General features: G+C 38.4%; 1 long non-coding RNA gene across 1 annotated transcript in view; it reads right to left on the reverse strand.

Moving 5' to 3' along the window:
• Positions 1–11067: 11067 nt before the first annotated feature.
• The window catches only part of LOC134791807 (uncharacterized), a 97682-nt gene continuing 94537 nt past the window's right edge, over positions 11068–14212 (reverse strand). The window contains exon 3 of the long non-coding RNA XR_010144332.1: positions 11068–11197. This is a non-coding gene — a long non-coding RNA (uncharacterized LOC134791807). The remainder of the gene's footprint in view (positions 11198–14212) is intronic.

Consider the following 14212-nt stretch of genomic DNA (forward strand, 5'->3'; position numbering starts at 1 on the left):
TGCACCTTACAGCTCTCGTGATTATGCGTCTTATGAGCCTATTTTTTAATATCATATCTTCACAACTTTCCGAGATATAAGGGGATCGCACTTTTTCGTGAAATCGGACCGTATACTGGAGCGAACGAAAAGACATTTCCAATGTCAAAATGTCGACAGTTGCTTACATTTTCCTTTGATACACTTGAAAAGCGTTGCCCCAATTATAAACAGGCAATTAATAGAACGGAAATAATGTTCATTAAAATATAAGAATTAATCGGCCATTTTCTGAAATTCCTCCAAGTAGCCTGCTAAAGTCAAATTAAAATTTAAGACTCAGTCAACAAGTCCAGTTCATTTCAAGTCCAAATTCACTCATTAAGTAAGGGGTTGGTCTCTTTGTCGCGTTTTGATGGTGGAAAACACGGTCTTATCTATTTAATTTTATCTTCTTCTTCCTCGCGTTATCCCGGCATTTTGCCACGGCTCATGGGAGCCTGGGGTCCGCTTGACAACTAATCCCAAGAATTGACGTAGGCACTAGTTTTTACGACCTTCGAACCCAAAGGGGAAACTAGGCCTTATTGGGATTAGTCCGGTTTCCTCACGATGTTTCCTTCGCCGAAAAGCAACTGGTAAATATCAGATGATATTTCGTACATAACTTCCGAAAAACCTATTGGTTTGGTACGAGCCGGGGTTTGAGCCCGCGACCTCCGGATTGAAAGTCGCACGCTCTTGCCGCTAGGCCACCCGCGTTCCTATTTAATTTTATCTACATTTTTCAATCATAAACGCTAGGTGTCTATCTTTTATCTGCAATTTGTCCGTTTATGGTTTTAATTAATAAATCTCGATGTAAACGGTCGTTTTCAACATTTTATTGAACACACACGCTTGCAAAAATAGGTTGGTAGGTATTTTGAACGAAGCAACAGCTTGTAAAAATTGATAGGTATGTACTTTATTTTTATTCGTCAACAATCGCTTCAATGAAACTGGCGCTTAATACAAAAATCAAATTAAGACCAGTCGAATATTTACGAAGTCGAAAAAGGACAAATCTCAGCTTTGGAACAATTGGCCCTCTTTATTAATAATCGTTTTTCTTTGTGACGGAGTTTTCAGCTTCTTTGTAACTTAATTCATGTGTTTTCGAAGTATATTGGAGCGTAGGTTAGTACCTGTAATTTGAAATTATAATTTTAATCGATATACTCATGTGAAGCTTTCGGAGAACATACTTACATATGATATAGGTGTATGTATTAACTATTTTTATTCTTTGTCTTGAAAGAAAAATGAAATAATTTACTACGTCGAGTGGGAGTCAGACATTGAGCTGATGTGTTGTAAGCTTTATTTTTTATATAATCATACAAAAATATACTTTATACCTATAAACTCTAACAATAAGATGCCTCCTACGCCTTTGAACTACCCACTGGGAGTAATTTGGTAATAATAAGTTTGGGACAATATGCTTTAACGAATTATAAAAGCATAAGAAATAAAATATTATTTAATTCAAATCTTTCTATGACAGATTTCTATTTACTTTTATACTTAACTAGTTTCTCACCGCGATTTCATCCGCGTGGAATAATGATGATAATGATTGATAATAACTATCCTATGTCGTTTCCCGGGCCTAAAACTATCTCCATACCTAATGTCATTCACATCAGTCGGGGTTTAAAGCGTGCAGAGGTAACAGACAGACAGATAGAGTTACTAATCGTATTTATAGTATTAGTAGGAATTTTGACACACTCAAATCCGACTACACGCGAATACAATCCACTAAGATTAACTTAATCATGAACTTGCGTAATAAACCAAGTAAAATAAGTAAAAACCGCCATAAACCTGCCCCAAACTTTAACAATAGGCACATAATTAACGCCAAGTAACTCCGCGAACAGAGAAATTGAAAGAAAGACAAATTTCCAAAGTTCAGGGCCCTTACCATGAGTATACCACTAGCGATAATATTCGCTAGCGACTGCTTAATGTCACTCGCATCTCGCTCGCACTTATACATCTGTATGCGCGAGATGAAGATGCATTCACCTGATTCAGACTACACCATAGAATAACTAATAGTACTACCGTAACTATACCAGCATTACTGTAGCAATATTGCAGCATGACATTACTCCTGACTGCATTGCTGCCGCTAATAATGTCAAAATCGATGTTACTGCCCGGATTTTTGATATAATTTGCAGCAGCAATGCAGTAGGCAGCAATGTCTGCCGCTATACTGCAGTAGGTAGTAACGTTGGTCTGAATCCGGTATCTTAATGCTGATTGCAGTTGCTATCCAACTGACGCAGAGTTGTGGAATGTACTCGTAAATTGGGCCCCATACATTCCACGACTCTTCTCTTTCCGCACAGACTAGCGAAAATTGGCTGCGATGAACTCATGGTAAGGGAACAAGCATTGTCGAGCGCGATTCCTTTAACAAAGAGATTTCTTTTCTATTTTTGAAAATAACGACAAGACTGTTTGCGCGGAAAGTTTGATTCGAAATTTAAATTTGGATCGGTGTTTGAAAGGGTGCGGAAACGTTGACAACTATACTGGGTCAAGCAGATCTTGTCAGTAGAAAAAGGGGGCAAATTTGAAAAATGTAGGCGCGAAAGGATATCGTCCCATAGAAAATTTGAATTTCGCGCCTTTTTCTACTGACAAGATTTGCTTGACCATCTATAGCTAAAATATAGCTAAAAAGTAGTCGTTCCTATATATTATATAGGAACGACTAGGTACTTGTTTTAGATTCAAAAAGATTCGGTACAGGTAGGCATTAAACGTTTGTTTTTAGGGTTCCGTACCCAAAGGGTAAAAACGGGACCCTATTACTAGGGCTCCGCTGTCCGTCTGTCTGTCACCAGTCTGTATCTCATGAACCGTGAGCTAGGCATTTGAAATATTTACAGATGAAATTAAATGAAATTATTTATTCGTATAAAAATGATGATGAAATGATGATGATGATGTTGCCGCTATAACAACAATAATAAATATTTTAGTGGGGCTCCCATACATACGTGATGTTTTTGCCGTTTTTTGCGTAATGGTACGGAACCCTTCGTGCACGAGTCTGATTCGCACTTGGCCGGTATTTTTCTTCAAAATGTACATTTTTTCATATCGGCATTTATCTGAAACTGCCTCGAACTTTTTATACGTACTCGCTTCAAACTCTCCTAATATGAGATTAGGGACGTGGGCTTCTTCCCGACTTGCCAGCTTTTTATAATCTCAAACGAGCTTTGTTGGGAATTGTTTGCGAATGTGACACTGGTGACCTTTGGCGGTGGATGTGTTTAACAGGATAGCTGACTTACATAGGCTTTTTTACTAACCCGTGGAGCGCCGTTGTATCACACGTGTGATGCTAACTTAATTTAGGTCGTAGTGACTCAGTATCAGACGTGTGTTACTACATATATGGGTCAAAATGCTTTGCACCAATTAGTTGTATAATGGTCGTTCGACGGCGGGTTAAAAGTTGTACACTTCCCTTTTTATTAAATTATAATTAAGGGCTCCGTACCAAAAAAGGTATTTTTAAAGGTTATAAATGATTTATGTACCCACTCATTTCTATGACCATAATTTACAATACTTAGCATCAACTCTGAAATCACTATAAAAAATCCTGATCTGCATAATATAATCGTCAAATTGTACATTAGTGTATGGAACACCAATTTTTTTTTTCTCTGATTTCAGGGTTGCCTTTATAAAAAAAGTTGCTCTCAGTAATGAGTACAGCCACGTAGGTATATTTTATTGTATCACTTAAAAAACCCGGCCAAGTGCGAGTCGGACTCGCCCACCGAGGGTTCCATACTTTTTATTATTTGTTGTTATAGCGGCCACAAAAATACATCATCTGTCAGAATTTCAAGTGTCTAACCTACACGCTTCATTAGATATAGCCTGGTGACAGATAGACAGACGGACACACGGACAGTGGAATCTTAGTAATAGGGTCCCGTTTTTCCCCTTTGGGTATATACGGAACCCTAAAAATCACCCCGTATTACACGCTAATTTAATACGTGGGCCAAACTGAAAGTTTCTGGATTCTGATATATGAGATGACTTATTTTTTCTGTGGCCAGTTCCAGGAATTTTCAGTATGCCCTAAGTACATACACTGAAATAATCCAACAGCAATCCTGTTCCACAGCAATGCAGGCTTTGCAGATAAAACAATACTCTTTTTGGACCCTCGGGAGCCAAGTTCGCAGTCAGCCACAGTGTCAGCTTACTCCGAAACTCCAATAATACATATCCTTTACATATATTTCGAATAAAAGAAACAGACTGTTGAAAATAAAAGAATTCGCAGGAATTGTTGTTTTAATCTGTTATGATATCATTTTTCGGGTTCCGTACCCAAAGGGTAAAAAGGGGAGTCTATTACTAAGACTCCACTGTCCGTCTGTCTGTCACCAGGCTGTAACTCATAAACCGTGATAGCTACACAGTTGAAATTTTCACAAATGATGTATTTATGTTACCGCTATAACAAAAAAATACTAAAAACAGAATACCATACAAGAAACGTGATTTTATTGCCGTTTTCTGCGTAATGGTACGCCTTTGTGCGCGAGTCCGACTCGCACTTGACCGGTTTTTATTAGGGTTCCGTACCCAAAGGGTAAAACGGGACCCTATTACTAAGACTTCGCTGTCCGTCCGTCCGTCCGTCCGTCCGTCCGTCCGTCCGTCCGTCCGTCCGTCCGTCCGTCCGTCTGTCACCAGGCTGTATCTCACGAACCGTGATAGCTAGACAGTTGAAATTTTCACAGATGATGTATTTCTGTTGCCGCTATAACAACAAATACTAAAAACAGAATAAAATAAAGATTTAAATGGGGCTCCCATACAACAAACGTGATTTTTGACCAAAGTTAAGCAACGTCGGGAGTGGTCAGTACTTGGATGGGTGACCGTTTTTTTTTGCTTTTTTTTCGTTTTTTTTTTTTGCATTATGGTACGGAACCCTTCGTGCGCGAGTCCGACTCGCACTTGCCCGGTTTTTTAACTTGCAATGCCGTACCATTCTCCTGTCCTGCCAGCTATGCGGTCGCGGCTGCCGCTCTCGCATTGGACTTAATAGTCATTTGCGGAAGTGCCGCACTCTTAATATGGACGCTGTTTAAACCATCATCTTATTGATGTTACAGGCCAATGATGATGATGAATGCCGTACCTGAGAGGCATAACACTGTAAGTGCCATTTTAGTAATTTTACAGGAGAGGCGATTTTGTGTAAAAAGTCTTGCAAGGTTTTTCGAAGGGTATAAAATGATACACGAGAGGTTTATGTCACAGATTTTTTTATTAATCAATAGTAAATATATTTGAAATGATCAATTGTTACTTTATGAGATATTATGTTTATATGTATGTATGGTCGGGTCAAATTTTGCAAGCTAAATTAGATCGATTGAACTGAAACTTCACATGCATACGTAAGTTTGGTAACAATGCAATATAGTCCTCCTCATCGCTTTCGATGACGGCGACCCCGCTTCCGCCGACTCCGTGAACGACTATATACTCTTTCCTGGCCGCCTACGTTTATGGTGTCAACTAAGGCCTCAGTACCGATGTTACACTCACCTGCAATAATATGTTACACAACGAAGGCCGCTAAAATATCTGACACGGTCTTATTTGTACAGCCATAAGAGCGTGTCACATATTTTTGCAGGTGACTGCATGTACCTCATACCCCACCGCCAACACCCCATCGCCGCAGGACTTTTGTAAGCTCCAGTCCAGAAGAGAATAGCTAGGGTCATTTGCGTGAACTTGTTTATAATATAGTGGACACGCGTTTGCTCGGGTGCAAGTCCACATCACTCGTCCCTTCCTCTAGCGTCCAATGCAATGTTATAGTACCATCGAGCTGATTTGATGATGGACACAGGAGGTGGCCATAGGAAATCTGTGATAAGCCAATGCAATAATTGTTTGGGTTTGTTAGAATTGTCGCGATGAGAGACGTGGAAAGAAAAGTACAGTCACCGATAAAAGCTTGTATAAAAATGAAATTTTTGACAAAAAATATTTGCTTTTACTCTTCGACCTTACCGCTCTTCCGAAACATAACGCACATAGTGACAATAAATACGAAAGTAGGTACCTATTTAATAGTGTAAACTTAGCTTAGTGACGTATAGTTCATTAAATAGGTACTAAAATATACATTCGTTTTAATAAACTTAATGTTTGGGTCGGTATTTGGTCGGCTTGTTTAATTTCATTAGTTTTAATCTTCAATAACCGTAAGTTACGTCCGGTAAAATGTTATTGAATGGAAAGTTTGACACTTAAGAAAACGGGCTGCCATAGCTATATATTTTAATGTTAATTGGCTCGTTATGTTTATGGTAGGCTTTGAAGTAAAGATGAAATCAAGACTGACTTGAAAAGAAGATCGAAGTCTTTGTAAGAACCTTACGGACTTACATTTTTTAACACTTTTTTTTTCTCAGCCCGTCCAAAAGTTTAAATAAATATTCGTATTTATTAGTTCATATTTTGTTAATATTTCCTCAATTTCTTTAGTTCTGTCAAAATCATGCAATGGCTACATTAAATTTCAAATATATTATTACGTTAAAAACATATCTGTAAACGACACATCGGCTTTGCAAAAGCGAAAATTATAACAACACGCTTAGACTCATCTCACTCGAAAACGACTTAACACCTTAACTAAACTTATGCACATAAGTCATTTCGTAGTCAGGACTCAAACACTTCAAAAACGGCGTATCTCCTCTACTCACCCCAAGAACATACGTCGTTTTGTAATTGAGAATGTAAACTTTCTACCGCATTCGCCGTCAAAATGTCCCGACGAGTCGAACGCAAAGCGAAATCGATGAAATACCCAAACCGTACTAAAGTAATTGAATATCCGAATACGTTGGGTATGAATTAATGCTGCCGCCAAATGGTGAAACGCTGTAAGTCTATTTACGGAGAAACGGGTCATTTTTGTTCTCGACGCACAATTTAAGGAATTTCTAGTGCGCAAAACGTTCAAGTTAATAAACAAGATCAAGTGCGGGTAGTTCGAAAAACTCAACTTTAGCCAGTCTTCTCCGAGATCACGGGGACGACGCCGTCCTCGAAACGTCGGAGGTAAATTTAAACTTAATTTTATTAGTCCCGTCGTTGTGAATAATAATGAGTAAAAATCGTGAAAGTTTAAATCAGAGAATTTCAAGGAATTTGAGTTATCAATGTGTAGGTATTAAGGCAACTTCGAAAACGGGGTAGTTTTGAAAATACCAAATATCTACTACATTAGTTAGATTAGAAGCATTTTCTGCTATAGCAACAGTAAACAAGATGGCTTGGTAAGCGTAGCAGTGGCGTAGGTGTTGCGAAGGGTAGGGGAACCCAAGAGGGGTCGTTTTAGGCAGTTAATATCGTTAAATTAATTGTGTATTTGGTTACTTTGATGCTATAATTGTACTAATACTTAATCTCACAATGATTTGTATGCATTTTCTTAATTTGACGGTTACGAATTGTAAGTAAAAGATTTTGTAACTTACAAATTCGAAACCCGACAGTATTTTGATGTTTGACTTAAGTTTGTCTCTTCAACTTTACATTGTTTCACTTAAGTTTAAAAATACAGGATTAAACCCCGTTAAAGTAAATTATAAACTTACTTCATATCGACTACGCTAATTAAAGTAGGAAATCGTTTTTTAACTAATTTCCGAGTTACAGTCTTCTACTATTTGGCGGTATCTGCAACTCGATTATTCGTTACGGTCCGATCATTAGCAGCATCCATTCAAATTACGAACGCCCAGATTTGTATTTTCAATGGCTATGCGAGTTTTGGTAAATATAGCTCTTGTACGTGCCAGTATAAATTATCACCATAGCCCGGTTTTCGGGGGCAAAAGCGTACCAGGGGGCCGATTTTTGAATTTCGTTCGATTTCGTCACTCGAAAATCGGTGGAAAACGGCGAATGGCAAATTTTTCAAATACGAGCGATAGAATTTGGGAATCTGGTGGTATTGACCACTCGTTTTCAATTCTCTTAATAGAATTTAAATGCCTAGTAGTGGAGATATTATTGAACGAAATACACGAAATCGGGCGGTCGAAATTCAAAAATCGGCCCCCAGTGCTATAGTGATAGATAGTGACAGATAGTAAAATGGTTAGCTATACACTGGCTTTCCCGAGCCTTTTCTTGGTAAGCGATCCAAATTACCAATAACCATAATACCACCAAAGGATTTCCAACTCTAAGTACGGGTCTTAGAGTATATTATATTCAAACGGTTATTGATTTTTGTGAGGTTGCGAAAACTATGCTGCCAGTATTGTTTCAAATCTGGAACGAATTTTTGACGTTCGTTTGTTTTTTCCGATTGCGCTTGCTTTTAATTGGGTTGTCGTGGTAAGTAGGTTAGTTTTGATCCAATGAAAATAAATCTAGTCAAGTTTGAAAGATAAAACTAATTTAAATGTTGAAATAATAATCTTTTGCACCGAGAGAAAATGAATTTTTCGTGCCTTCCTTTTAACACATTGAACGCCGCGCGTAATATGCTTAGGTACTAAAATCGCTCACATGTGCCCGGCGTGGCAGCGTAAAGGATGACTCACGCTAGAACGGGCCGTGGTCGAGCCGAGGCGTCCGACATGTCATTTTCTGTGACGGCTGATTGGTGATCACGAGATGCTTTCCATAGAAAACGAAGCGCCGCCGCCGGAAGCTCCGGCACGGCTCCGGCCCGGACTAGCGTAAGTCATCCTTAAGACTTAAATTTTGAGATGGTAAGTAATTTAAGTAATCAAATTTCTTTATAAATAAGTATCATTTCTTCCCATACTTAAATAAAAACTAAAAATAATTCTGGCGACTCAACATTTTTTTGCTGCGTCACCTGTTGGTGTAGGATTCTATAGCTTTAAAAACCTGTATTTCTTTCTTTTAGATGAACCCAATATACAAACTGATTTTGTTATGTTGAATAATACTCTGAGGGATGAATATGTAGGTATACTGAACGAATTTTACTTTGGTACCAACCTTGAAAACGCAAAAAAAAATCTGCACATTTCGGTGAATCACAATATTTTCTATGGAAGAGCTGATTTTTTGAAGTGAAAACTTTAGCGGGGCTGTGCACTTTTTGTGATGGGGAAAAAATGTTAAACTCGTGACAGCGTATGACGTAAGACGCTTCGTAAGACGGACACGTGACCTGATCGAAAAACTGTTACAATGTCAGTGAGTTTTCACTTCTGCCGGCACTCCCGGAGTGCAACCCGTTGTTTTACTTTATACATAACAAAATTACTCTGTTTTGTATAGGTAAATATATAGTAAACGTGACAAGGAAGTTCATTCCACATACAACACACGTATTATAATTGTGTATCGGAACAGAAAATGAAATCCTTTGCCAATCCAAACTACGAATTAATACAGACACCCAATTTAGAGTGTTAATGGAAAATATTGATTTAAATTTAAATTGAGAACTGATTAGGAACGTACGTGATCGGCTTCGACTAACGACGGTAACTCGATTCGAATCGATTTATTAGTCGACTGAGTTCGAATTCGAATCTGGAACGGATCAATTGTCCACTAGATAGAGCTTAAAGACCTGTGTACACAATTGGTATAATAGCAATTGGTATAATAGTATCTTAATGTCTGCGATATAAAAACACCTTATTTTGTGTATATTTCGATTTTTACAAACATATGACCAGTCTACAATACTTTTTTGTTTTTTATTTTCTGCCAAGCACCTCCTTTGATGTGCGTTCAGTTTATTGATAAAACTTTTAAAATTAATATAGAGCCTATATTTTTCATATTATATTAATATAATTAAAAATAGGTATTCATGAGTTAAATATTCTTTTCTTTTACACAATATATTTAGATGTGTAAAACTATAATAAATAACGTAACTAAACTATACGTTTAGTTTTCAATGTAGGAAATAATTTTCAACATTGAAAAAAAAAAAAACATTTTTCAGACACCACTTTGTTTTTTATTTTTATTTTGTAAAATCAACCTCACAACCTTTTTTAGCGTGTAATTTCCTGTCATTTGATACCACACACGATTTTTAATATATTTTTGGATTTCTCAAATTTCAAATGTCAATACATGCGTTTTGCATGCATATATTTCGATATATTATTAGTATGTCAAAAAGATACAAACAAAGAACTAAAAAAATCCATCCCCGTCTTTGTCGGAATTTTTTTGACCCTCACCTACTTCATACAACTCCTCTAGTATACTTTAAGCTACTGTTAGTAGGTAGGTATATAATAAATAAAAACAAATTTTGCTAATTATTTCAATGAAACAGAAAAAAAACAAACTTAAAAATAAAAATTGCTCCCCAGGTCGCCTCCGTGAATTATAGTGCCCAGAAGGCTGGCAGCGTTACCTCTTTGGATGACCAGACTTATTCTCTGGCCTAAGTAACTACCAGTCCTCTGGTCATCTGCATTCTACAAGGCGCTGGGAAATTATGAATGTCAAAAACTACCACCGAAATAAACTAAGCGTGATTCTTTGTATGCTTCGTAATGCGGAATTTAATGGACGTTATCTTTGCTATCTGTATTGCGCCAATTTTGTTTCACATGATTTTTTTATTTGTACACCGTGTTGATTGAGTGATAAAATAGTCGTAGAATTTTATTGTATACGGTAGATACAATACCGATTGGTTTTTAGTGCTAAATATGAAAGAGGTAATCTGTGTTCTCTGTATTGCGCCAATTTTGTTTCACAGGAATTCTTTATTTGTACACCGTGTTGATTGAGTGTTAAAATAGTCGTCGAATTTTATTGTATACCTACGGTAGATACAAAACTGGTTGGATTTTAGTGCAAAATCTGAAAGAGGTAATCTATGTCATCTGTATTGCGCCCATTTTGTTTCACAGGAATTCTTTATTTACACACCGTGTTGATTGAGTGATAAAATAGTCGTGAAATTTTATTGTATACGGTAGATACAATACTGATTGGTTTTTAGTGCGAAATCTGAAAGAGGTAATCTGTGTTCTCTGTATTGCGCCAATTTTGTTTCACAGGAATTCTTTATTTATACACCGTGTTGATTGAGTGATAAAATAGTCGTGGAATTTTATTGAATCTGTTCAAGCTTCGACATTTCAGTATCGCTATTTAAATGAAAAAAAAAAAACTGCCAATATTTATTTTGGTTCTGTGAATTTTGAGCTGGTTGTTTACGAGCGCGAGCGCCATTAATTCGGTGTAATTTTAGTTTTTTTCTTTTTCATATATACTTTGTATTTCATTTAAATCAGCCAAACCAATTAGTAGAAAAAAGCGCAAACTAAATGACTATGGGAGAACGAACACTACACACTACTTGACAATTTACTAGTTGCTAAAAATAATTTAACAAAAATCAACTTTATTTAGTTATCAATACGGTTCACTAATAGCTATGAACTTGTGATGGTAATTAGTGAGTTTTGGTTGTCACCTGACGATACATATTACTATATATTATTTCAGTGTAGGTCAACCCTAACTGAAACAATACACTTTCATCGAGCATTATTAGAGCTAACAAAAGAGTGTGTTAGGGCTGAACTCGTCATAAACTAGACGGGCAGTAATTGAGCAGCCGACAGCGACTGCCCGTAATGACACGATTGGGACAAGGGAGTCTGTCACACCGACGTGTAACATTATGTTAGAGCTAACAAAAGAGTGCGTTAGGGCTGAACTCGTCATAAACTAGACGGGCAGTAATTGAGCAGCCGACAGCGACTGCCCGTAATGACACGATTGGGACAAGAGAGTCTGTCACACCGACGTGTAACATTATGTTAGAGCTAACAAAAGAGTGCGTTAGGGCTGAACTCGTCATAAACTAGACGGGTAGTAATTGAGCAGCCGACAGCGACTGCCCGTAATGACACGATTGGGACAAGAGAGTCTGTCACACCGACGTGTAACATTATGTTAGAGCTAACAAAAGAGTGCGTTAGGGCTGAACTCGTCATAAACTAGACGGGCAGTAATTGAGCAGCCGACAGCGACTGCCCGTAATGACACGGCTGGGACAAGGTTTCTTATAACACCGACGTGTAATTTACTTTGTTTAGTGTACCAACTTAGTGCAGATAAGTACCTAGCGGCAGTTCAAGAGAAGGCACTGATTGTGAATTCACCCAGATAATAGGGGACATTGACAAGAAAACGTACGCCTACAATTTTTAAAGATTAAGTATACCTAGCAGTGGGACACACACATAGGCTATTAAAAAAAAGTATACCTAGATGCTCAAGTGAAGCGACGAGCACGCGGTGTAGGTACATGTTAAACAAAATGAAAACGAGCGATACGTCACGTTGTATAAACACGCCGCTGTACACTCGCTAGTAAGTGTTATCTACGAACGTTGCCCACTAATATCTGAACGCGCTACGATCGTATCGGCACTTGAAAGGCTAATAATTTAAATAAATAATAAACTCGGTGCTCGGTGTGTGCGTCGGCCGCCCAAGCTACGGTACTATCGTTACCACACTCTGATATTAGTGAGCCACATCGACAAAAGAAAAACTAGTCTAAATAATTGAAATAAGCAATAAACCCTTCGATTCGGTGTGTGTGGCGGCCGCCCAAGCGACGGTACGATCGTTAGCGCGCCCTGATATTAGTGAACGACATCGACAAAAGAAAAAGGCGCCAAAATAATTTAAATAACGAATAAACCCTTCAATTCGGTGTGTGTGGCGGCTGCCCAAGCGACGGTACGATCGTTAGCATGCTCTGATATTAGTGAGTGACATCGAAAGGAGAAAAATGCGTCGACAAAATAATTTAAATAAAGAATAAATCCTTCTATTCGGTGTGTGCGGCGGCCGCCCAAGCAACGGTACGTTCGTCAGCGCGCACTGATATTAGTGAGCGACATCAACAAAATAAAATGGCACTAAATAATTTAAATAAAGATTACACCCTTCGGTTCGGTGTGTGTGGCGGCCGCACAAGTGACGGTACGATCGTTAGCGCGCCCTGATATTAGTAAACGACATCGACGAAAGAAAAACGCGACAAAATAATTTAAATAACGAATAAACCCTTCAATTTGGTGTGTGTGGCGGCTGCCCAAGCGACGGTACGATCGTTAGCATGCTCTGATATTAGTGAGTGACATCGAAAGGAGAAAAATGCGTCAACAAAATAATTTAAATAAAGAATAAATCCTTCGATTCGGTGTGTGGCGGCTGCCCAAGCGACGGTACGATCGTTAGCATGCTCTGATATTAGTGAGTGACATCGAAAGGAGAAAAATGCGTCGACAAAATAATTTAAATAAAGAATAAATCCTTCGATTCGCTGTGTGCGGCGGCCGCCCAAGCGACGGTACGTTCGTCAGCGCGCCCTGATATTAGTGAGCGACATCAACAAAATAAAATGGCACTAAATAATTTAAATAAAGATTACACCCTTCGGTTCGGTGTGTGTGGCGGCCGCACAAGTGACGGTACGATCGTTAGCGTGCTCTGATATTAGTCAGCGATATATAGACAAAAGAAAAACGCGACAAAATAATTTAAATAAAGAATAAACCCTTGGTTCGGAGTGCGCGGCGGCCGCACAAGCGACGGTACGATCGTTAGCGCGCCCTGATATTAGTGAGCCACATCGACAGGAGAAAAAAGCGTACAAATAATTTAAATAAAGATTAAACCCTTCTATTCGGTGTGTACGGCGGCTGCACAAGCGACGGTACGATCGTTAGCGCGCTCTGATATTAGTCAGCGATATATAGACAAAATAAAAACGCGACAAAATAATTTAAATAAAGAATAAACCGTTCGGATCGGTGTGTGCGGCGGCCGCACAAGCGACGGTACGATCGTTAGCGCTCCCTGACATTAGTGAGCCACATCGACAGGAGAAAAAAGCGTACAAATAATTTAAATAAAGATTAAACCCTTCTATTCGGTGTGTACGGCGGCTGCACAAGCGACGTTATGATCGTTAGCGCGCCGTGATATTAGTCAGCGATATAATTATAGACAAAAGAAAAACGCGACAAAATAATTTAAATAAAGAATAAACCGTTCGGTTAGGTGTGTGCGGCGGCCGCGCAAGCGACGGTACGATCGTTAGCGCGCCCTG

This window comes from Cydia splendana, chromosome 6 (genome assembly GCF_910591565.1).
Source record: "Cydia splendana chromosome 6, ilCydSple1.2, whole genome shotgun sequence".
Lineage (NCBI taxonomy): Eukaryota > Metazoa > Arthropoda > Insecta > Lepidoptera > Tortricidae > Cydia > Cydia splendana.